This window comes from Callithrix jacchus, chromosome 14 (genome assembly GCF_049354715.1).
Source record: "Callithrix jacchus isolate 240 chromosome 14, calJac240_pri, whole genome shotgun sequence".
Taxonomy (NCBI): Eukaryota; Metazoa; Chordata; class Mammalia; order Primates; family Cebidae; genus Callithrix; species Callithrix jacchus.
This window is the reverse complement of record NC_133515.1, coordinates 16,065,089-16,091,281: the sequence shown is the minus strand read 5'-3', so window position 1 is coordinate 16,091,281 and position 26,193 is coordinate 16,065,089. Positions and strand designations below refer to the sequence as shown.

The 26,193-nt window shown below is 44.8% G+C and overlaps 1 long non-coding RNA gene across 2 annotated transcripts in view; it reads left to right on the top strand.

Moving 5' to 3' along the window:
- The first annotated feature begins 6,223 nt into the window (after positions 1 to 6,223).
- Positions 6,224 to 26,193, top strand: part of LOC108588170 (uncharacterized) — a 45,352-nt gene continuing 25,382 nt past the window's right edge. Inside the window, exons 1-3 of one of the 2 annotated variants that reach the window (XR_613552.5) lie at positions 6,224 to 6,431; positions 15,575 to 15,679; positions 19,760 to 19,882. This is a non-coding gene — a long non-coding RNA (uncharacterized LOC108588170). Of the gene's footprint in view, positions 6,432 to 6,551; positions 6,716 to 15,574; positions 15,680 to 19,759; positions 19,883 to 26,193 lie in introns of those variants that run through there. The other variant, XR_001907001.4, reaches the window with a different exon arrangement.

Sequence of the window (26,193 nt, the reverse complement as noted above, 5' to 3'; positions counted from 1 at the left end):
CTTGGTCTCCCAAAGTGCTGGGATTGAAGGCATGAGCCACCAGCACCTGGCTGACTGACGATTTTTATTTGTTATTTTTAAACCTTATTTAACTTGATAACTTCTTAAATATTTTAAAATTTAAATGGCTTAAATAATAAGCAAATAAGTAAGCAGCAAATAAACTGGAAAAAAATAATTTGGCTTAGGGATTCCAATACTGTAAAATTTTAATTAGGCACAAATTAATTTAATAGAACTTTAAGTTAGCTTGCATTTTCTCCATACCAGTATGCATTTTATAATCACATGTTATTGATGTGAGCTTGTCCACATCTTTATCCACAGTGTGACTTTGTCTGGATTTCTATAGCCCTGCATTGGGATACCTTTGATTGACTGGATAAATTCACTACTAGCATGTTTTTCTTTTGAATATTGCATTTGAAAAATTGCATATACACGCTCTGCCCCAAGAGAAGTATAATAGAGGCAGGTGATTTTAGAAGACATGCAATACTGTAATGCAATTCTGATACTGACCAACCACAGCTAGTACAGACTGCACAGGTCTAAGGAAACAGTCCCCAGAAAGGACTTTAGACACCAGCCACAAGTTCTGTGGTTCTCAGGTCATCCACACTTCTGATCAACCAGCCACAACTCCAGAAAGTTCTCCTGACCTCTTTAAGTGTGATGATTCACTAGAATAACTCACAGAACTTAGGAAAGCACTATACTTAGGATTAATTATAATTTAATATAAATGATACAAATTAGGACCACCTAATAAGATGAGGTCTGGGAGGATACCAAACATGAAGCTTCCATGTCCTTCCGTGAATTCAAGGTACACTACCCTCCTGGCACATTGATGTGTTCAGGAAGGTCTACGGGGCTTCAGTGTCCAGAGTTTTTATTGTGGTTTTATTAAGTAGACATGATTGACTGATTCACTGGTTGTGTGGCTGAACTCCATCTCCAGCCCCTGTCCCTTCCCTGCAGGTCAGGTATCACATGGTACAAAACCTAACCCTGTAACTACATGGTCGGTCTTCCAGCATGACCAGCCCCTACCCTGGGTCATCTCATTAGCATAAACTTAGCTGTGATCCTGGGGCCTTACCAGGAATAACAAAGACACCCTATCATCTGGGAAATTCTAAGGGTTTAGACACTCCCTCCCGGAAACCCAGGACAAATATCAAATTCTTTATTATACAAGAAGAATAATTACCTTAGACAGCAAGATACCCAACTGTTAGGCCTTACTTCACTACTCACCAACTCAGTAGTGAAACCTGAATAAATGTTGAAATTGGCCAGATGGGTGATTACTTCTAGATATGGGTTAGTAAGCAACCAATCAAACCATCTGAAGCAAACTGAGTCATTTGTTTACACGATCCATTTATTTATTCATCTTCTCATTCAGCAAATACAGGAAAAGCTAGCAAGTGCCAGGCATAATTTAAATTGCCACCAAGTGTGACCTGTAATTGAGTTATAAGGCTAGTGGGTAGGTTTACCCCAGGAATAATACCTCTAAATTTAAGAAAAAGAAGAAAGAAGGAAAGAAAAAGAAAGGAAGGAAGGAAGAAAGAGAGAGAGAAAGAAAGCAAGAAGAAAGAAAATAGATCTTCCTGAAACACTGGAAATTAGTCAAGGGCAAGGCACAGAGCCAGGTGGAGAGATGGCTAACATGATCAGATGCTGCCAGTCTGAGCATAAGTCAGGAAAACAATGGGTGCACCTGTGTGCCTACCATAAAGCCATTCCTTGAGTCTATTAAAATGCATGCTCTGAATGAAGAGACCCCTCAAACAGGCTTTGTGTGAGCAATTCACCCAGGTGCGGGTGGGATGAGGCCAAAAAGGGAGTCAGCAAAGGGCGGTGGGACAGGAGTTGGTTCTATAGGTTTGGGGTGGGCAGTGGAAAGTTACAGAAGTTACAGTTTAGGGTGGTTTTTAGCAAACTGGGAGGGGATAGTAGGTTTGCAAGCTGGGAGGGTGCCATAAGGTGTGAAGTCATGAGGTTGACCAAGGTTGATTACAAAGTCCAATGGCCTTATCAATTGGGGTGGAAGAATTGGCAAGTTCCTTGCCACTGAGGACCATCTAACCACTTTAAAAGAGAGTTGAGGGCGGCAGCTTGGGGATAAAACCATGAAATATCGGCAGTAATTGCCTGAAGGAAAAGTGTAAACAAAAGCAAGGTGTGTAAAAGTCAATGAGTACAGTGAATTTCAGCACTGTTAGACAGAAAATAATAGAAAGAGACTTTCTGAGGTGTGGTTTAAGTAGTAGAGGTGACTGCATTAAACAGTGGTGTTAGGAAAAAGATGCCTAATGAAATTAAAGGTATGTTGGGTTTATATAGGGTTACTCTTCCAGTTCAGGGATGCGAGTGAGTTTAAGAGAAGTCAGGGAGAGTACTTGCGACTTCCAGAAGGAGGCAGAGGAGTCAGGCCGATTGTCTGATGGACACAGCTTTATCCTGGAATGATGGACCCACTGGGGAGGGGCTTGTAGACAGACAGCAGTTTCTTCCCTTGTGGACATTTCTGTACGACCGTCACAGCACAGCAGCTGGCTTCCCCCAGAATGAGTGATTGTGGGAGCAGGGCTGGCCCAATCCAGTCAGAAGCCTCACTATCTTTGTAAACCATAACCTATTCTCAGTAAAATGCCGTCCACTTTGGGAGGCTGAGGTGGGCAGATCACTTGAGGTCAGAAGTTTGAGACCAGCCTGGCCAATATAGTGAAACCCCATCTCTACAAAAATATAAAATTAGCCAGGCATGGTGGTGCATGCCTGTAGTCACAGCTACTTGGGAGCCTGAGGCAGGAGAATCACTTGAACCCAGGAGGCAGAGGTTGCCGTGAGCCAAGATCGTGCCACTGCACTCCAGCCTGGACAACGGAGCGAGACTCAGTCTCAAAAAAAAAAAAGCAACAAGAAGTAACATACCATCACTTCTGTTGCCTTCTCCTGGTCACACAGACTGACCCTGACATGTGGGAGGAGTCATCCTAGAGACTGGCAACCACAGCCCATGCCTTGGCCACCAGCGATTCATGATCCTCTGCATGATAGACACACCCAACCTTCCTCAAATCTTCCCCTTCCTCCCCCAGGCAAATCTTATCTCCATCACAGAATCAGCTCGAAGTCCAGAATCTCCCTCTCAAAATCAGATCCAAGTGTGGAAGAAGTTCCTCAGGTGTAGTTCCTTAGACAGAATTCTCAATCTGAAGGCCTGTGACATAAAGAGACCAAGATGTCTATCTGTCCCACACACACCCAACATTGGTGTAACAGGCAGAGGATAACTGTATAAACATTCTTGTTTCGAAAGAAGAAACATGGGAGTACAAGGGAGTCATGATCCATAGCAGTCCCTCTGGGCAATGGTGGGAGTCCTGTGCTCAGGACTCAGTCCTACACTGCCCAGAAATAGCTCCGTAGCTCTTAATTCCATTTTCTGGGCTCTTGGATCCCCCTCTGAGTCATCTTCTATTTGTTTCATGACAGGTACTATGTATGGTTTTCTCAGCTTCTTCCTAACAAGAAATTAGAGGTCCGAAGTTCTTTCTTCTTTGTGAACTATCTGTATCAGTTCAAGCTACAGGTGTTTCTGCTGATGCAATTCTCTTCACATTGTGGGTCTCACGTGAATCTCACTGGGGTTTACTCCATTAGACAAAAGTGACACCCACAATTTTCTTCAATGTAAGTCCTTCTCTACTTTGGATTTCTGCTGAGGAACAGCCCCGTTAAACATTATAGAAGCTCTCTTGTGTGGTGAAGAGGATCTGAGAAACATACATTTAAAAATTTAGAGGGCCTTTTGTCTGGTTTAATGATATTCAGAGGCACCATCTTTGATCTTTCTGAGGTCTTAACAAAGGATTTTTTAGTCGCACATTTGGCTTTGTCTCTGAACTACTCTTCTGAGAGTTTCCTGTGTTTGATCTTTGCTCAGAAGCTGTTTCTTAATTTTAGCATCAGTTGCCATCTGAAGGGGCTTGGAATCTTCAAAAACGGCAAATTTTGGCTCCTTTTCCTTCAGGGTATCTCTCTTCTCCCATATTTTGCTATAAGCAACAAGGAGACACCAGGCAGCACCTTCAACTCTGCCTTCAACAACATCCTTGGCTTGACCACCTAGTTTGTTAAATCATCTCCTAACTCTTGAATTACTGCGTGCAGCAGTGTCGCTCACCTTTCCACCTCTGCATAACAAAGATCCCGTTTTCTCTCGAATCCAATCAAATATTCCTCACTTTCCTTTATGGCCCCACCAGCAGCCTCAAATGCTACCGGCAGCCTGTCCCAAGCAATGTAGACTTTCATGCCCCCCAACTACTGCCCACTGCCTGGTTCAAAAGACACTCATGTTTTAGACATGTGTTGCAGCAGTGCCCTACTTCCACACACCAACATGAGGATTAGTATTGCTGAGTAACCTCAACACAGAGCAGCTAGAGATAACAAATGTTTCTGTTACAAGGTTTCTGAGTCAGGAATCTGGTGGGTGGTGCTGGTCAGGGTTTCTGGTAAGACTGCAATCAAGCTATCAGCTGGGGCTGCAGCATCTGCATGCTTGGCTGGGGCTGGGGACCATGTGGTTGCTGGGAGGAGGCTTCAGTTCCTTGCCACGCAGTCTTCTCTATAGGGCTGAGCATGAAATGGAAGCTGATGTCCTTCAGAAAGGGTATTCCAAGGAGCAGGGGAGAGTGAGGAGAGCAAGACGGAAACGGAGTGTGTTCTGCAACCTAAGCTCAGAAGTGACATGCCATCACTGATACAGCATGGGCGGTGACACGCAAAGACGCTAGGGAAACTGGAGGTCCTTGGGGGCCAGGTGGCAATCATGCTAATTGCTGACACCTGCTCTTACTGCCAAGCCCCCACAGCAGGCCTCCAACAGGCCCTCGAGTCTGCTCAGAACTTGTCTCAGACAGATCCACTGTTAATATCAAGGGGCTGGGCAGCTTCCTCCTGTGAATGCCGTACACATAATTTTAATGTAGCAATTCACCTTTTAAATATACCTGTAAACTATTGTCTCCACTTTATTGCCAGAGGACAATGCTCTCTGTGGACTTTACATGGTGGGGAGGCCTACCTAGATAGATACGTAATTTTCTACCATTACAGCAGCACACACCCGACTCTGCAGTCTGATTAATGCTTCTGAATTTAATTTGGGATTAACTTATTGTTGGAGGGAGCCATTCTGATAGCGGCACCACTGTGTGCTCCTTTTACTTTTGAGTACAAGAGTCCTGGCTAGTCCTGCATCAAAGTGCTATGTGGGAACATACACCATAAGAGTCTTCTTGGCTGGGCATGGTGGCTCATGTCTGTAATCCCAGCACTTGGGGAGGCCGAGGTGGGAGGTTCACCTGAGTTCAGGAGTTTGAGACCAGCCTGGCTGACATGGTGAAACCCTGCCTATACTAAAAATACAAAAAAATTAGCAGGTTGTGGTGGTGCATGCCTGTAGTCTCAGCAACTGGGGAGGCTGAGGCGCAAGAATCACCTGAACCTGGGAGGAGGAAGTTGTGGTTAGCCCACATCGCGCCAGCCTGGGGGACAGAATGAGACTCAGTCTCAAAAAAAAAACAAAAACAAAACCTCTTTCCAAGGCACAGGTGCTGAAGAGGTTCTGTTCTTCATTCAGCTCTCCAGAGAGGAACATGAGGGTTCTTTCTGGGGCTTGTTCATGCAAGGAGACCTCGTCCTGGATTCAGCTGTCCCCTGCCTCTCCAGGTCAAACCCTTCAGACAAGGAGCCAGGGGCTTCTCTGTGGATCTAGGCAGGTGAGAGGTCCCAGGCCTGTGTGGGGAGGAAGACCTCTGTTAAGACAACCTGTGGGAGTCCACATTCTTTGGGGAAGCTCCTATACACACTGCAGGGAACAAGGGAGTTGGCGTAGCCCATGAAAATATTAGTTTTTAATTTTCTTGATTTTTTTTAAGACCATAGAAGTATTACATGTTTGTTGACATATATAAAGTATAAATTCTTACATGAGAGTATAATATTCTAGCCTTTTTTCTATGTGTGTGTATGCATATATGTTTATATAATTCTGAAATATTCTCTTAGCAGATATTTACTTATGCTGGGGATATAATCACAAAAGAATCAGACATTATAGAGCTTACATACTTAAATGGAGAGAAAAGGAGCCTAATAAATGAAAAGTTATGTAAGCTATTAGAAGGAGCTAAGTGTTCTGGGGAAGTTAAGCAGGGAGAGGAAGAAGGAAAGGCAGAGTGAGAGAGGATTAGTTTTGAATAGAATGATTATGAAAGGCAGCACTAAGAAGGTAACGTCTGAGCAATGACCTGAAGGAACAAACCATGTAAATACCCAGGGCAAAAATCATTCCAGGCAGCAGGAACTACAGGCGCAAATGTCCTGGGGCAGAAACACATCTGGTGAGTTCAAGGACCATTAACGATGGTATGCCTGGAGCAGAGAAGGCTGAGGGGAAGGAACAGGAAGAGAGAGTCAGAGGGTGTTGGGTGGCAGGAAAGGGGAGGCGTTTGAAGAGCCTTGTATTTCACTCTGAGAGAGACGGAGCGCCGCTGGGAAATACGAAGCAGAGAAACAACATGATCTGACTTCGGCTTTAAAAGGATCACTGTGCCTGCAGGTGACCACAGACTGCAGGAAGGCAAGGCAGAGGCAGAGACCAGTGAATTTAACCTTGTGGGCTCAGGTACAGAGGAGGTGGGAGGTCATATTTGAGCAGGGTTGGGATTAAGCTGAATGAGACAAAGTGAAAAAGAGACAAAGGGACTGAAGGTAATGAAAGAAAGGGAAAATGATTGGCACTATGGCCCATTTGCACTGGGGAAGAGGGAAGTGAGGCTGAGGAGAGGGAGAAAAGATGGTGGAAACATGGATTAGAAGGGGTATCTAAATGGTGGAAGGTGTGCATGGGTTATACGTTTGAAATGGATTAAAAAGTTAATGGAATCAGAGAAAGAGAGGAGTGCGTGGGAAAGATAAGCTGGGGTCACTGAAGAATGGAACACCCCAAATTAAGACTCAAAATAGCATTGCAGTTTTTGGTAATGTCATCATTGACTATGAGCTGAGGTGGGGAGGAGAACTTAAATTCAGGAGGAAAGGAGGTCAAAAACTAAAAGACCAGATTGTAGAAGGATTCCAAGTGTGGATAGAGTTGGCTAGGAGCTCAAATGTCCAGGAAAAGGGAGCTAATAACCTTAGGGTAGGAATTCGATGGCTGCAAAGAGATCTAATCATGAATTCTAGTGGTTCCAGCTTTAAAGATGGAGGATTTTAGGGAGCACAGAGGGAGAATGGTCTGCAAGCCGGGAAGACTCGACCTGCTTCCAGACCTGGGGCACTCATTTGATACATACTGCTCTACAAGCCATAGGCATAATTAATGTCACAGTTTGTTTTTATAGCTGCTTCATTTCCCGTTTCATGGGTGTCTCATGAAAGATGCATTTCACTGTATCCTCTTGAAGGTCACTTGGGTTGTTTCAAATTTCCTCTTGTCATTAAAAGCAAACCTGGAATTTCCACCTTTGTTAATAATTACAGTGCCCATTAAGGCCAGACAAATAAGGAGCAGGAACCTGGGGCCTCTGAATTGCCCACTGCCCACTGCCCACTAACCGCTGGGCTGAGAAGGTACAGCCTGCTTGCAGCCCTGTGCCCTGATGGGGACACCTTGCAATCCAGTTTAATGTCCCACATCCTCCTTTATTAGGGCTCACTTTCTTTAGAACCCTGCCCAGGGGTCTCTAGAGAGACTGGGGGTGTTGTTCCTCTGTTTGGGGCATGACGATTTGTGCAGGAGAAAGGCTGTGTGACAACCCAGGGAATTGAAAATATAGGACATCTGCCAACCTCCTGGTGGACACCTGAGAGGGAGTGGAAAGGACTGACTTCAGGCCACAAACCCAGCATTTTGTGAAGAGAAGGACAAATTCACATCTCAGCATCTTGAAAGAAAACCCCAGACATGGAAATGAATCCGTCTGATTGGGAGAAGCCGTGGTTGCCAGCTAGGACCCAGGTTCTAGGGCTGCTTCTGCCGCAGTCTCTCCGGAGACATTGAGCAAACTTCCTACTCTTCTCAGAGCCTAGGTCTCCATCTCTAAATTAGAAACTAAGATTCAGAGGATGCAGCACCATTGAGAGGGAGCCAGCCAGAGCCAGCTTTCTAGCCAGGGACCCTGAGTTTCCTCAGTAAAGACCTTACTGGAAGCTGTTTCCTGGGGTGTGAAATGGGGACCTTAGGTACCTCTTTCCCACCCAGGTTCACAAGCTTTTACCCAAAGCGTTAAGCATTTTCAGAACCGAGAACATTGCAGTTCTGGAAGAGTAGCAGCTTCACCTGGCATTTTACATGACGCCCTGGCAGAGGGCTGGCACCCATCCCCAAACTCAGGAATATGCTTCAGGGAAATGTGTACATGTTCACTTCCAGTGGGGTCAGTGAAAATGAGAAATAGCCTCACGTTGGGTCAGCTCAGACTTTGCTTTCCAAGGAGCTATGGAAAGACTTCTCTGGCATAGAAAAGGCAATGGCAGCAGACCTGGCAATGGAGAGAAGGCATCCACAGAACGTGGGGGCCCTGGGCTCCTGCTCCTCTCAGCTAGCACGTGCCCTGAGCAAGAATGCAAATGTGAAAATGCCACATCTAACACTTGTGTGTGTTATCTTCCTCTCGAGGAAAGCACCTGTCCTCAGAATGAGCCCAGAACACCTCAGGGTGCCCTGATCCCCTGCCTGCCCAGGGGCTCCCACCTGGGCTTCTGGAGGGGACAAGGTATCCATCTGCCTGTTGCCTCTACTTGTTCCCATGCAGCAGCCTCCTGAATATCACAGTGACATGACCCCGCTCTCTTCTGAACCCGCATGCAGCACAGGGAGCCAGGAAGACCTTGATTCCTCACATGGCTCTTTTGCTCTTGGTCTGAGATACACTCATCAAGGGCAGTCACAACTCAGGCTTGCATGACACCTCCTGGCATTTTGCCAGTGAAAGGGACTGCAGCTGAATTGCTTCTTGGTAAACCATAGTGCCTGCCTTTGGATTCCAATACTGACTCCACTACCTATAAGGTGGCTTCGATTCCCATCTGTAGTGTGGGGGCGATAATGGCTGACATTCAGTGTCGTTTCATCAGCTCATGCACATAGAATGAACAGCACAGTTCTTTCTCATGGTGCCCGCCCCCCCGCCTACAAATCAATGTTAGTTTTCTTTCCTCTTTGAGTCTAAATGAACAGGAACCACATTTCAGTTAACTCACTTTCATCATTTGTTTAGAAGTCTTCTAATTCCTTTCATGCTATTTTTAAATGGGTTTAAAAAACTATAACCATTAGGGCAACATAACGTTCTAAAGAGATACTTGGAAACTGTTTTAGAACTAATGTATCCCTCAGACACCTTAGTGAGGGAGACTTCGTCCTGGTAGCCTTTTGCATTGATCGTCTCAGCATTTGCCTTAGAAAGCTTTCAGAAGTAGATGTTATCATTTTTGTACAGGACACTAACAAGTGAAAAAAAAAGGCAGGTGCATTAGTTTTCTCTGCTATCTGCGCACATTGAGTCACCAGCTGAAGACAGAGGTAAATGGGCTGTGGAGGGCCTACCTCACTCTCCAGGGAAGCTCCTGTTGCTCTGGCTTGTTCAGGTCCCCAGCTCAGCGGGCTTCTGTATGGTGGGGGCTCTGGCATCCTGACATCAAGTGATGAACAGAGGTGGCCATCTCTCCAGAAACTTATGTAAAGAAAGGCTCTTGCTGGGGACAGAGGAGAAAAGGGGTGGTAGGGCCACCCAGGGCTCTCATGGACATGAGTGAACCTCTTACTCTCACGGACATGAGTGAACCTCACCGTTTATGTCACTACTTGCTGTTTCCGAGTCTTGGTTTTGTCATCTATAAAATAAAGATAATACCATCTACCTCAGAGGGTTCTTGCAAGTTAGCATGCTCATGTAATACCTGGCATGTAACTGCACATTATTATGGAGGTGTTGCTTACAGCTAGAAGACAGGAACCTCCAATTCAGAAGTCCAGAATGTTTCTTTGGCAGGATCGATCCAACCTAACTGCAGAAGGATTTCCATGTGACTGATACTGAGGGTCACTTTCTAGCTTTCAGCATCAGCAGGATTTCATTAGTTCCCAAGGTGGTCCCCATGAAGTGAGCTGGAGGCAGTGAAAGGGCGGAGTCACCAACATACCTGTCACCACCTTAATGAAGTCTTCATTAGAGGTGGCATGCACTTTGTTCTCAAGTCTAAATGGACTTTTGCATGTGGATGAATATATATACTTGCCACCCTAATGAAACAATTTGCATGGAAATGCTTTGAACAGAACAACACCGACACATTCATACCCAGGGAAGACGTTGTTTTTACGTGCGGACACGCTGACCTGTGAATAGCCAGACTGGTGGTGCACTGTGCTAGCAGATAGTTTGTGTCTCGCCACCTCTTTCTGGTTAGAGACGCTTCGTTTTTGTCCCCAGCCACGCCTATGTGCTCTAAGTGGACTTAACTGATCTTTCAAAGCTTGGCCTCCAGTTCTTATCAGCTGGACTTGCTGGGTGTATTCGTCAGAATAGATGTAAGCCTGCTCCAATATCATTTAGCTTCCCCATGTCTCTGTGTACAATGAATGTTTATTTGTCATTCACATCCAGCCTGATGCAGGGCAGGGGCCCCTTCTGTGCACTCTTGGTCCTGAGCCTCCCTTGCGGTAACCAGTGCTGCCCTCGCTTCCATGGGGGGGGTGCAGCGACCTGGCCCAGCTGCAGCAGGCTGGGAAATGGAGGGCTGGCATGGTATTTGGTGAGCCCCAACATCTCAGACACCGGCATTGGCAAAACTAGACTGGGCTGCCTTTCTTCCAGCAACATCTTCCTGCTAAATGTGCATCTACATGTATCACATTTCTAGCAGAGACGCAAGAGGGCCTGCTGCCGCATCCTTCATGGGCTGGCTGTACTCACGTGGTATTGTCCTGTGGTTACAACGTGAAAGGCACACCCTGGGTGAGGTGCCAGACTCTCCTCTGGGCTGTAGTGGGCATTCTCATTTCTGTTTTTGCAGACTTTGCAGCCCACAAAAAAGACATGTGTGGCATAGTTCACTGATATACTTTCTACAGAAATGTATAAGTATATACACATAACCGACCTACAGCTTCAGAAATTAGTGTTATACTCTATTATATTTCTTTTGATCTCTCATTCTCATTTCTGCTATTGTAGGCTTTACAGTGTACACAAGACATGTGTGCCACAGTTCATTGATATACCTTTTAAAGAAATATATAAATATATAAATATAATGGACCTATAGTTTCAGAAATTTTTAATAATAAAAATTATGTTCAGAATGAAATGGAGATGGCTATTTTAGAGGTCAAAGAGGTAACTTCTTGACTGACTAAAATACCATATTTGGTTCCTTTCAATATTCTGTGATTATTCTCCTCTTGTGCCAGAGGTTTGCTCAAATGCATGTAGTTTTTTTCATTTTTTTAATGAGGCCCTCAGGTCTTTGGGAACAGCATCACACTTTGCACTAATCTCTTAGCGTTATGCCCATCTTTAAATTAAAAAAAAAAGTTTAAGTATTTATTTTCTTGTCACTACACCATAAAATTTTCCACCATTGCAAAAGCACGCCATTTAGTCTTGCCAGGAAGGAGAAGCAAGACAGATGATCTCCAAGCTGGAGAACTGCCTGTCTTCCTTCTTCTTCTCTTTCTTTTTTATTTGTTGGGCAAGGGGTAGGAGCAATGGGAGTGAGGAGACAGAGGGCAGTGTCTATACTCTCTGGGCTCCATAGCAAGTGCCATTTCTGTCCAAAAGGAGGAGCTGTGGTCCTGTAGCCAGGGTGGAGCCCTGTGGACCCTGCCAGAGAGCCTGTTCCCAAAGGGAAGGCCAATAATCACCTGTTGCTTCTTCTACCTAAACATTTCAGACATGGGTGCCCTGGCATTGGTGCACCATTATGAAAATCATGGCAATTTCCAATGCTGGTCATCAAAAGCTGGTGAAGATTGAGAAAATGCTCTCATTTTCTCCCCAAACACAGTCTGACAGTATCTTTTGTTTTGACTGAAATTCAGGGTCTGAAGTTAGCAAAGTCACCTGTGCTGCAGGACACTGCCTGGCTGGTGGGCAGTCGGCCTGTTGTGATGTGTGGCCCTAATCGGACCTTGAAAGTAGGGTAATAATGACCAACCCATTACCCTGCCTGCCTTGAGGCTGCTTACGCTCTAACAAGGATAACTTTGGAAACCCCTGGAGCCCATATACATAGGAGGGCCCGCTAGCTGTCCAGTTGGCCACTTGGGTCCCTCTCCATCAGCAGGCCCCCTTTTTAGCCTAAGCAGACACTCCCAGCTGCCTGGGGATGCCAACTGCCTATGGTACCACCAGTAATCTCTCCTGCCTCTATTCACACATTAAATGCACTTTTTCAAAGCCTATTCAGTCTCTGGTAACTGCAACATTTGATAAGTATTTGAATGGAGATTTGGAGACCAGTTTCCAACTTAATTTAAAACCTTTCACTTTCAATTCTAATTTTTCTAGATTTGAAATTTCTGGCAAGACTCAGGGGAGGCCAGGTAGAACTATTTAATGGTAGGAAGCCACTTGGACACCCTTTAAGCCAGTGGTTTGCAACCGTGGCTACATATTAGAAACACCTGGGAAGGTTTAAAAACTCCTGATGCCACAGTGGGGTACCCCTGGCCAGGGCCACCGTATGAGTTTCCAGGGCCCCTATTTCTGTAAAAATGTATTGAGATATTTTATGACTGCTTTAGTATAAAGACAAATATGTTCATTTTGCATATTAAAACCTCTTCTTTGACATAAAAGTCTGTTTTATTCATTTGATTTCAAGTGAAATGTAAACCTTTTGTGTGTTCTAGGCACCATGCCTAGTGGGTAAGTCAGCCTCCTCTCAACTTTCCCTCTCTCTTTCCTTCCTTCTTTCCCTCCTTCTTTCTTTTCTTCCTTCCCTGCATCAATAAACACCTGTTGAACCTATTCCTAAATGTGTGGGAGACTGCAGAAGGTGTCTAACAAGGAAGAAGGACATCAAGCTTCCAGGGCCTATGGGGAGAAAGCCCAGCACTTACGTAAATTACCGAACAGCAGCAGCCGGTCAGATATAAAAGAGCACAGGACAGGGGGCACAAGGCAGGGGCATGTCATGGCCTTGGGGCTTGCTGAAGCCAGGGTCTCATAGGTAGTGCCATTTGACCTGATTTTTGAAAAATGCTCTTTGGTTGTCATGGAGATGAGGTTGGCAAGTAAGCATGTGCAAGATGTGGAACTGAAGGGAGTTTGAGTGTTTTCCACTGCTGTTGACTCAAGTGCTTCCCATTAGGAGTCAGGGCATTAATGAAATACAACCACCTCAGTCATTTTCTTGGTATCCTTTCTGCAAATACAGCTAAGAACCAGAGCTGGGCATTTAGTTAAAGGACCTTTGGGTTTTTTTGCTTCTGTGTACACTCCCTGAAAGCAATTACACCATTGTCAAAAAGCCCTGCATTTTCACAGGTTTCTTTGAGTAATCCAATGAAAAAATAGGATAGGTGCATGAAGGAAGTGAAGAAATGGCTTGCAAGGAGCAGAACTTCAAAGTTGATGGGCGTTGAATGTTTTCCTTAGGGGGGTCCTCAGCCACCTCAAGCCTGTCTGCACAGCAGCCACAGTCCTCTCAGAACTCCTCACTGTCTTCTAGTTATTTTAGTATCTTCTCAAAGCTATGCCCAATGAAGTACAGCACAGATCAAGGGCTTTAAAATGGTTTTTATTTTAAATTACCATTTTAACCATGCATAAAAGAAGGTTGAAGAGAAATATGCCAAAACATTAACAGGGTATGTGCTTGAGTAATGGGCTTTTTTTTCTTCTCTCATTTTTTTTTAACCTTTTATTTAAAAATAATCACAGACTCACAATAATTTTAAAAAATAATACAGAAAAATCCTGTGTACACTTCTCCCAGCTTCCTCCAATGGTTACATCTTGCATGGTACAGACACACAATGGAATAAGACAGTCTAATGAGAACAAGGACGCTCCAACTACCCACAACAGTATGGGTGAATGCGTTCAGAAACATAACATTGTACAGCATCAAAACCAGAAGACTGACATCAGTGCAATGCTATTAGCTTGACTACAGACCTTGCTCAAATTTCATCAGTTTTTACACATACCTATTCATCTCTGTGTAGCTTTATGCAAATTTATCACATAAAAAATTTGTAGCCTCAGATTTTAATAACTTTTTGTAATAAGAATGTATTTGTTTTATAATAAAGAAGAAAGCTTTACTTTTAAACTTTTTATTCTGGGAATCTCTCCAAGAAAAAATAAGTCCTAAATATGTAAATTCCTAGACACAAAGTTTTTTATTGCTAATTTACTTCCAATATAAAAAAATTAAATCACCCAAGCATCTCACTAGAAGTAATTAAATATAATTAACCAGAGAACATCTGCTTAATGGACTATTGGGCAACTATTTGAAATGTTTATGAAAAAGGATGTGATAACAGAAAGATGCTTATGATGAAGTGAGGTGAAAAGCAAGCTACAAAACTGTACAACAGTGTGATGATGATTACGTAAAAAGAAATCAATGCATGGGGGAAAAACAGGAGGCAAACACTGATATGATTTGAATTTGTGTCCCCACCCAAATCTCATGTTGAATTGTAATCCTCACACGTCAGGGGAGGATCCTGGTGGGAGGTGATTGGATCATGGAGGCAGATTTTCCCCATGCTGTTCTCATGATAGTGAGTTCTCATAAGATCTGGATCTGATGGTTTAGAAATGTGGCACTTCCCCCTTTGCTAGCTCTCTCTCTCCTGCTTTGCCGTGGTAAAATGTACTTGCTTTCCCTTTTGCCTTCAGCCATGATTGTAAGTTTCCTGAGGCCTCCCTAGCCATGTGGAACTATGAGTCAATTAAACCTCTTTCCTTTGTAAATTATCTAGTCTCAGGTAGTTCTTTATAGCAGTGTGATAATGAACTAATACACACACAAAAATTGTCTTTCTGTCTATCTTACCTATTTTTTCCTAAATTTCATTATTGGGAAGGGATTTTCAAATTTTATGCATCCACTGGTGAACTTCTTAACATACAGAGTCTGATCCAGTAGATTTGAGGTTTGAGGCAGGGTCTAAGATTCTGTGTTTCTCAGGAGCTCCCAGATGACGTACATGCTGCCATCATACAAGCCACACTATGTTTAAACGATGATTATTTTAAAAGTGGACCTTTGGGAATAATAAAGGGCTTCTTAGGTTGAATATAATAGCCATAAAAAGTTTAATAAAATCCCCTCTTTTTATAGACTTCACTTGGATTTTCCAAGTAAAAGACAATGGAAACTGAGCTTGTCAAGCCCTAGAGAGAGACTGTTCTTTTGTTCTGAGTTATCTACTGAGATGGGAAGAGTTTTCCACCCATTTTTAGATGTACTCACTTCCAATTCAAGGCATGACTCTTGTCCACTCTGCTTTTCCTAGGAGACCTTATTTTGTTCCCATATCATCATGATGCCTAAGAACATGTATCTACCGAGAACCACCTAAAGGATAAAACAGCACATCCCACAGGCACTCCTCAGACAGGTAACCCTCATGCCCAACAACCACCTGCTTGTTAAGAAAGGTAATATGAGGAATTGCAGACTCCATTTATATCTTGGCAGCCTGAACTGCGAAGCACTTTATTTTTTTTTTAATTTTTCAGCAGGATCTGTTTCTGTTCTAGCATTGCCAAATAGATTATAAAAAAGAAAAGTTCTGTTTTATAAAAAGTCAGCCTTCCTTATGAGCTAATCAAGCAATATATAATAGCTTTCAGTTATTTTGTAATTTATAGATCTCAATGCTCTTCTAGAGATATTATGTGACTTTGATAGCATATTTCCTATTTTAAAAGTAAAGCATTTTCCAAGTTGAATCTATGGATTTTATAAAATGCAAAAAAATAAGAAAAATTCTATTATAACATTATTACTCACAGAGGTGTATTTTACTAGTCTTTTTCTTTTGCCCAAATAGAATACATATGTGTCTCTTTTTTATGAAACTGTATCATGCAATGTTAACAGTTTTGTAATATCTACTTGATCCTCAGAGGAGCTGGGAAGAGGCAGGGCAGGTATTTCTAATTCCATGTCACTAGAATGGATTCATCCACAATAACATTCAGCTGCAGAAACTCCTCTTTCTAGGGCTTGGCCCAGTGCCTTTTCCAGAACCATGCACGGTGAAGGCTGATCACATCCTAAATAGTTCTATAAATATATCTGCATAAAAGAAAGTGATAAAGAAGGAGAGATGATGTTTCCTAGATATTAGTTGCATGAAAGGCAATTTATGGAGTGGCCCCAATCTTTAAAGAGGTGGCTACATTAAACTATATTTGGTTTCTATCCAGCCTAGAAAGTGACACTAATCAGAAGTGTATTAAAACCATACAGCTAACAGACAAATTGTGGTGTCTGCCCACAGTGAAATGCAATAGACAACTCACAATATGAACAAATGCTTTCAGAAAATAGATGAAAGAAGCTTGTCACAAAAGGTTACAGACTACATGGCTACATTTACATAAGGACAGAAAAGGGCAAACTGACTCTCTGGGGTCAGAGGTCAGGGGTCAGGGGAGTGGTGAACATAAGGGACTGGGGATCAAGGTGACTGAAGGGCCTAGGCAGGACTCTGGAAGCACTGGTAACAGTTTGTCACTTGATTTGGATGAACACTGGTGTGTTTAGTTTTGGAAATCCTTTGAGCTGTACTTACCCTAAGTTTTCAAAAGGCCCTTGGTTTCTGGTAGGCTGTACCTGTCTTTGCAGCTCCCACAGAATCCATCCATTTGCTCAGTTTCTAGGATTCAGGATCACTCACCTTCCTTTTTTTTCATTTCGGGCCTCACACATACAAATCTAACTGGAGACCATGAAGGAGGGAGAGCTCTGGTCCATGGGTCTCCCCTCCCCACCTGGCAGGCTTTGGTCAACAGCATTCAGAATGAAAGGAAGGCGGTGGTGCTGGCTTTCAAGGCTCCTCCAAAGGCAGCGCATCTGGGTCCACCTGTCCTCCACTAGCTTTTGCTGGTTGGAGGCAGATAACACACTGCTAAAAAAAATACTTGTCCTGAGAGCAAGGACTGCCCCAGGATTTTGTGACCAGTTGCAACCACCTAAAAGCAGCTCTGGAAAAGAGGTCATTGAAGAGTCTCCCCAGGTGAGGGCTTTGTCTTAGATCATCTGCTGTTTTTAAACAAAGAGGAGGACTAAAACAGGCCCAGCGTTTCTATTAAAATGCTCTGTTCTCACTGCTGACAGTCGGTGTAGCAGAGCCAAACAAACATGGGACACAGTTCAGTTCTGCCCCGAAGCCAGTAGGTGAGCAGAGGCAAGTCAGTGATGTCCAAGCCTCAGTTTCCACAACCCTAGAATAGGGAAAGTAACCCTACTTTGGGTGATTCAAGGAGACAGTGAATGGGACTAGTATACAGGTTGGCACATAAACTCCTCTTAGAAGTAATATCCCAGTCTAGTGTGGTGGCTCACATCTGTAATCCTAGCACTTTAAGATGCCAAGGAAGGAGGGTCACTTGAGCTCAGGAGTTCGAGGCCAGCCTGGGCAACATGGTGAGACCTTGTCTCTACAAATAGTAATAATAATAATTAGCTTGGCATGGTGGCATGCACCTATAGTCCCAGCTACTTGGGCGGCTGAGGTGGGAGGATTGCTCAAGCCCAGCAGGTCGAGGCTACAGTGAGCCATGATTGTGCCACTGCACTCTAGCCTGGGAGACAGAGCAAGACCCTGTCTCAAAAAAAAGGTAATATTCCCCTGGGCTTTCATTTATTCAGCAAACACGGATGTGCATCTGCTAGGCACTGGGGACGCAGGAGATGCACCAGGAGGAGGTACATGAGGCCCTGCCTCCTGGAGCTTACACGCTGCAGGGTGGAAGGCAGCAAATAGGGAGGCAGACATGAACAACACACTTTTCTCAAGTGTGATGAGTCGTTGTGAAGGAAATAAATAAGGTAGTGAGATGAAAAGAATAGTGGCATTCCATCCACTGACACAGTGGGTTGGGGAGGTGTCTCTGAGAAGACAGTGTGATCTGAGACTGGGATAGAGACCAACTAGTCCCATGAGGAATGGGGACTGGGATGCAGAGGAAATGCAGGGGCAACCTCCAGGAATAGGAGAGGGCTTGGCATTGGTGGGGACAGCAAGGAGGTCAGTGTGGCTGGAGGGCAGTGGAGAGGATGTGAGATGGTGGGGCTAGAAGATTGGGTAGGGTTCGTGGGGCAGGGCAGGCCCTCTGGAGGCCATTGTGAGGCATTTGGGAGTTTGGCGCTGAGCAGGAAGAAGGCTATGCTGGCTCTCAGTTGGTGTGATGTAACGTGACTGGCATTTTAGGCCCTCGGTTTGGATGCTGTATGGGGAAGAGACAGCAGAAGGCACGTGGAGGGGCATGAATGAGGTGGTCACGATTATTCAGGGGGAGGGGGCTGACTTAGTCTAAGGAGGATAGAGGTTAAGTGGATAGAGGGACATGGACAGACTGGAGAGAGGTTCTGAGGTAGGAGAGACAGGAGATGAGGAAAGGAAAAAGAAAAGAGGGCTCCTGGGCCATAGGGACACGCGGGAGGATGAGAGCTGCTGCCTTAAACAGAAAGGAGCAGCAGGTTTGGGTGGTGGCAGGGGACAAAGCTGCTCTCAGGCAGGAGGTAGGAATTTCAGCTGGGAGCTCAGTGGAGGGATTGGAAAAGAAATGTGGGAGTTATCAACATAGACGCCTTTGAAGCCTAGGAAATTGGGTGAGCTCCCTTAGAAGAACAAGGCCTGGTTCCAGCCACAAGCGTCTCCCACCTTTAAAGTCATGTCAAGGAGAGGCCAGCACCGGAGACCAAGGAAAAGTGACTGATGCAGGAGAAAGACAGGATGTGTGCTGTGTCTGGAGCCCAGGGGGTGTGGGGGACTAGGGTAGGCTTCCAAAAAGACCGAGGGGCAGGTCCCTGCATGAGGCCAGGAGTCTGAAGAGAAGGGAGCAATGTCCTGAAGTTAGAGCGTGGGATTGATGGTGAACTAGACATGGGTTTCAGTGAATGGTGGGTATGGAACCCCAACTGAGGCTGTGGAGGAATGAATCGGGTGAGGCAGGGTGCTAAAGTTGGTGCTTCCGATCTTTCCTGGGGTTGTGTGTGGAGTTAACCCCTCCAGGAGGCTGGCAGCTCTCCCTGCCGGTCCCCCATGTTCCCATCCATAGTCAGAGGAGCAGCTCAAGGGCACAGGACATACCCTGGTCCCTAGAGGGAGAAGTTCTAAGCTGCTGAGGCCACACAGCCACCATTCACATTCGGAACATGCGCCCTTGCTGGGAGTGGTGGCAGCAGAAACATCGATTCCCATGAAACTCTGAATAGCGGATGTGGGATGAGTGCGGAATGCCAGCCTTTCTCTGTTTTATAGCCAAAGGAAAGTCTTCTGGAAGCCATTACCTCTTTGGGTGGATCTGAAGGGAGGGAGGATGTGGTTTAAGCTGTTTGGGGCAAAGTTTTCCAGGTGTTGTGAAAGACATATTTATTGGGTCTGGGAGGGAAAACAAGGAAGAAAGGGTAGAGCTGTAATGTGACGGGAAATGTTAGCAAATGGAGATTTTTTTTCTTTTATTAGTTGGAAAGTGAAGTAAATGAACTCTGCAGTGGTGTCTTCCAGCTCTCACTTCCAACTCTCCTGTGTTTGTAGTCTCCATGTTCCCAAACAAGGGAAAATACAGCCACAATCTCCAAAGGACAAGTAAGTATTTGTTCCTTTAATTTATCTGTATTGAGAATGTTCAATGTGCAATGTAAGAAAAATTGAAAGTGAATAAAGGAAGCTAAAGATGTTTAAAGATATAGTTGAGAAATCCAAAACCTAATGAATTGTTTTAGAAGAGGCATTTAAGCAAAATAGGACTACGTGGGAGGCTGAGGCAGGAGGGTCACTTGAGCCCAGGAGTTCAAGGCTGCTGTGAGCTATGATCATGCTGCTGTGCTCCAGCCTGGGCAGTGGGGCAAGACCCTGTATCCTAAAAAAAAAAAAAAAAAGATCATGATGATGAAAGAAATAAAGTAAATAGATGAGAGGCAGATAAACTGTATTTATAGAATTCCTTACATAATCAAGAACCCTGAGTAACTGTGGCCTTGGTGTGATAGATATCGATTTCTCTTACACATAAAAGAAATCAAGCAGGGAATGAGGTAGCCAGCCCAGGGCTGTGTTGGTGGGTCTATCAATTTGCCAGGGACCTACCCTGTCACACTCAGCCCAGTCTCCATCCTCATAGTCCAGAACAGAGCTGGAGCTTGAGCTGCATTGGCTGAGCTCTTCAGAGAGAATGGCATGAGGGCTCCACTGTAAGGGCATCACAGGCATTGCTCATGCATCTTCTAAGCTAGAGAATTCAACCATGGCCATGTGTAGCTGCAAGGGAGGCTGGGCATGTCTGTGGGTTGGGCAGCAATACAATATGGGTGTTACTATTTTGAGAGAAGCTGAGAAAGTCAAAATATGCAAAATATCAAAATAATACAAAATAAAAATATCAAAATATACAAAAATAAAAATAGGCAAAACAGATGTGAAATTGGTGATAATTCACTGTACAAGTGATGTCTTATCTTACCTCCATTAGCACAAGCCACAGTCCTTGACTCAGCATTTGAGGGCCTCTGCCTTAGTGCCTCAATCTACCTCTCCAAACTTATCTCCCTGTTCACATCCCGAACAGGCCTGGACTTCTGCTAAGCTGGTGATCCCTTAGTTCTGGGTCTCTGCTTGCTTTGTACTGGCTTGAGTTTCAATTCATACACAAAGGACTGGATGAAATCATTGTGTGCATCTAAGTGGGTTAAAAAAAAAAAAAAAAGAGCAATCTTCAGGAGGGAATCACATCTGCACACACCTGTGCCTAAGTGACTAGTGAAGTCCACTGCACACAAGATCAGAGATGGGATGGAGAGCTGGTGGACCTGGCACATAAGCTGTTACAATACTCCCTTGGGAAGAAAGGTTCTTAGGGACTTGCCCCATCCTGGAGAAAAGGTGGGGCAAGCCAGAGATAGCCTCACATGCCAGCGGGGTAACTGATCTTGTCATTACCCCCATTTCCAAGCTCACCTCTTTATGTTTATCCAAAGTTCTTCAAAGAGAGATACTTTCTTTGACCAGGGAAGGCTTGTCTGTGTGCAAACACCTGAAAGGAACATCTGTCACTCTTGTAAGGCTCTTACAGGTTCCAAATGACCCTCACAGGGTTTCATTACCTCAAACCTCCAGATTATATTGCAAAGGGGAGACATATACATGCGTGCTTGCAGCTGAAGGGAAGAACCTAAACTTAAGTTTCTACAGATTCTCAAAGATGTCTGTGCCCCTGAAAGATTAAGAAGTAGGAATGAACCTGTGTTCCGGGGCTGGCTGAGCCTTGCAGCATGAGAGTGATCCTGGGGAACTGAAGTACCACACCTAGGAAAAGAAAGCTGGAGAAAAAGACCCAGTGGCCGCAGGTCCCAGCAGGCTTGCTCAGTGACCCCCACCCCATGGAATCCAGAGACCAGGCTAGATTCCGATGTAGTACAGGGCAGCCAGGCAGGTAGTCATGCCACCCTCACCAGCACACATTGTCAAGCAGGAGACAGATGCATAGGCCTCTGAATGGATGTGTGAGGGTGACTTTTGAACATTTTCATTCTGCACTTAGCTGAGCTAAGCTCTGGCCTCTTAGCACTGAACTGGAGGTGGAGGAGTAAAACAAGGACTTAGCAAAATGTTTCTTAAATGGTCATTTAAAAACTTTCCTAGCTTGTTGCCATTAAATTGGACTTTACTATTTATGTGAGACCTGGATTTTACTACATTCCTTTTTGCAAGCACGACGTAAAATGATCCAGAGTCAATTTAGATTTGGATAACAGCTAATATTACAACCCCGATTTAATATTTTGGTGACATAGAAAGTTTCATTTTTAATAAAACAGAAGATGAAGTGGGGAGGAAAGCTGAGGCCTGCATGCAATTACATTAAATACACTCTTTTAATAGCACCATAGTCACGTGACTTCCACGACAGCATTGAATGCTGTTTTCATGCCACACATGTGACCCGGACTTTATTAAAATATAAGTCATGTTTAATCGTACAATATGAAAAGCCATTCTCATGTCTATCGGCCTGCTTCCTTCAAATTTCCACAGTTCAATAAAGGGCCCAAGAGCTGCACTGAACAGATCATGAGAATTAGAAATAGAAAAAATCTGTTTACTTATAGGACATGATTTTAGATTCCTTTATTATACACGCAGTCTTTCACTAAACATTTATTGAACACTTATGTAAAGAAACATCATCCCAAACTTGGAAGTGAGGGGTGACTGACAGCATGTCTTTCCATTGTCACCCCATGGCCTGCCGGGATTTTCAGATCTCTGGGAGAATCAATCTGTTTGACACTGCTGCTTACTGATTAGAGCCCAGACTCTGCAATGTTGCCTGTAGATTTCTGTCATTAGAGAAGCTGTGGTTTCATCGCTCTGTGGAACATTAACCAATGTTCTATATAACCCAGCAATCGTATTCTAACACTTTGTTCCCCAAAAATTTCTAGAAATATCCAATTCTTAAAAATGCTTTTGAACTGGCATTACTATTATATGTTCCCTTGTTCATAATGAAATCGGTCTTTGACAGACATTTATTCTAGATTGGTGTTTTAATCTATTTGTGCTGCTGTAACAGAAGACCGCAGACAAGGTAGGTACTTTACAAAACACAGAATTTTATTTCTACCCTTTCTGGGGTCTAGGAAGTCCAAGATCAAAGCATTGGCATCTGGTGTGGGCCTTCTTGCTCTGTTCTCACATGGCTGAAGTAGACAGGCAAGAGAGAACAAATGCCGTGTTCTTACAGGGAAGAAGAGCAAGCCAGCCAAACACAGCTGGAGCCTCTTTTATAAGGGCCTTATTCCCACTCATGAAGAAAAAGCTGCCATGGTCTAATTACCTCTTAAAGACCTCACCTTTCAATACAATCACATTGGCAACACCTGGCTTTTGGAGAGGACACATTTAAACTGCAGCAATTGAGATGACATCACATTTTTGACCTTTTGAAAGTTATACTCTGTGCTGTGAAAGGTTTACAGAAATATAAATGACAACTCCTTGACCTCCAAGTCTTTCTACAACATCTGTAATATTAGACTGAAAGTGATCCATGCCATTGGGAAGGGTAGAAGAAGTACAGTAGAACGCAGAACAGAAGCTTCGTTTGTAGCTGGAAACATAGGGAAATCTTTATGAAAGAAAGGGACTGCTTTGGCCAGACCGGGCAGTGGGGAGAGGCACTGGGCTATGACATCCCTGTCCTTTGGACAAGTTTAATGTCATCCTCTTCTTGTTCTCTCTTCATCTTTCCCTTTTCTTTCAATCCCAGATCTTCCTTTTCCTTGCTCATCTTTGCCCTTCCTCAGCTGCTCCAATTCTCTTTCCTCTGGACCCCATTCTTCTTGCCACTTGCTTCAGAAGAGAAATATTTGGAAGAACTAGGTGGGAGCCTCTCTGCAGAGAGGGAGCTGAGCAGGAGCCCAAGCCACTCTCAGGGGCCTCCTGCGCTATGGGTGGAAAGAAGCTCGTTTTAGGGAAAAAAAAGCTCCAGAGGATCAGAGGATAAAAAAAGAGGCTAGGGAGTCAGGCAATCTACATTTATTTAAAATGGTTTCATAGAGTTGGCCATTCTCTTTAATAGGCAATGTAAAAGAATATCAGTATTTATGGGCATTTATGCAACGGGTACTAAGGCAGCCAGCACCTTCACCTGGAGGCAGCCAGGATTATAAAAACACTGGTCTGATCCTTTAGATGATGAGAGCACATTACTCCCTGGAGCTGAAGTCACTCTTCCAGGGCCCTGGGGCCCCATTTGGCATTCAGAAAGTGGAAGAAAACACAATGATCCCTAAGAACCCTGCCAGGTTAGCAGCTCCCCAAACCAAGCCGCTCCTTTTCATCCTTCCCATCTGTTAAGGCTCATTCTCTCTGATCAAGCCACAGGCCTTAGCACAGCACAGAGACCACAGACCATTCTCCTGAAGATGAGCAAGTGGCTCCAGGATGGGACAGGATGGAAACAAAGTTCCCACCTCCAAGTCTAAGCTGAGCTTTTAGCCTTGGAGTACAATAAACACTCAATGCCAGGGAGAAACAAACTCTAGGGTACCCTCTGGGTGACAGTTGGGCCAAGATCACTTAGGAAGCACCTTTTCATCCCATGCCTCATGGGTGTTTCAGAGACCATTGTGCTCAGGCAGTTACAGGCTATCTGGCCAGTAGCCCCAAACAAATGTTCTGTGATTTCCATCTCTAGCAGTGGACAGTAAGAAATTTATGAAATGCAGCAGAAGAGTGATCGGCCCCGATGCAAAGCTTCTCACAAATGTGCTCTTTGAAAGCCCCTTCCTTGATAAAGGGATCTTTTGCAATACTCTCCTCTTCTCTTTCCTCCTCTGGACATGTAAATAAGACATCCCAGGGAGGATTCAGAAACACAAAAGCAGCAAATCACACAGCAGCTCCACGCGAGGAGCTTGTAGCCCAGCCATGGAGCCAGGCTCAGGAGCCTGCAGTGCTCAGCTGGGCACAAGGGCATTGCAGCCTCCAGGTGGTGAGGATCTGTGGTCCAGGCTTTGGGAACAGCTCATTGAAAAGGACAAACTATGACAACCAGGAGGCAACTTCTAAAGAACTGATGTTCCTTGCTTGAGTGTCTCACATGCCATGAGGATGACTGAAGATCATAGCTTTCCTTTCCTAAAATCCATAACAGATGGTGTTGCTTTCCTCGCCTCCCCATCCCTTACCACCTCAAGGCACCCCAGGGAAGCACCTGCATTCTTTTACCTGAGAAAGTAGGTTTCTCCTTGCAGCCTATGCAGAGGCATGGAAGGGACAGCCCCCAAGCCATGCCGAATGGTGGAGGTGTTTAGGAAATACCCCAGCATCTTCACCCCAGGGCACAGGACTCAGAGGTGTGTGTTCTACCCTGGCTTCCTGAGATCTCAGAGGTACTAAGTTCCCAGTGTCCAGGGCAGTAACCGGCTTCTCCTCCTTCCTGGCAGCCTTCCCTCCTGTCTCTCCCATTCCTGCCCCCATTACGGTTTTCTCCACCTTCATGGTAAACTTGCATTTTCATTTTTGTATCTGGGTCTGCTTCTGGGGCAGCACAAAGCAAAGACATCCCTCCTTTTCCTTATTTCTCTCTTCCTTCAGCTTCTTACCACTTACTCTAGAAACTCTCCAAGGAAATCTCCCCTGGCCCCAGGCAAAGTCATACGCCCCTCTCACAGGCAGGTGGGAGCAAAAGAAGGCAGGGGATATTTACCTTTCCATTTTTTGTCTGCCCATTTAAAATACAGCACCAATATCTGGGATTATGTAAAGCCGCTAACGAAGGGAGGTGAATTGTGAGTGGAATTTTGACAAATAACAATAATAATAAATATCTAGTCGGGACCTATGCGTTAGTCTGTTTGGGATATTGTAACTAAATACTGTAAATTGGGTGGCTTAACAACAACAGGAATGGGTTTCTGGAGGCTGGAGGTTCAAGATCAAGGTGCCAGCAGATGTGGTGTCTGCTGAGGTCCATAGATAGCATCTTTCCTCTTGTCCTCACTGGTGGAAGGAAAGAACTCTGCTCACTTTGGCCTCTTATAAGGGCACTGACCCCATAAGGGCTCCACTTTGATGAGCAAGTTCCCTTCCAAAAGCCCCACTTCCTAATACCATCACCTTGGGGGTTAGGTTTTATCATATGGATTTGGGGGGGACATAAATATTCGGACCACAGTAACCTAATAACCTGCCTGGCCAGGCCTCCCCTGGCGGCAGCAGGAGACCCAGTGGTTGAGTCCAGAGTTCCTGCTCCCCTTACCTGCTCCCGCACTGCCTCCCTAGAAGGGAGAGAGGTGGAAGGGAGGGAGGAGAAGAGGTGAGGAAGGTGGGAGGAAGAGAGCTGGCCATGGAGCTGCCAGGGCTGGTAAAGGCAGGGACTGATGACTGTCACG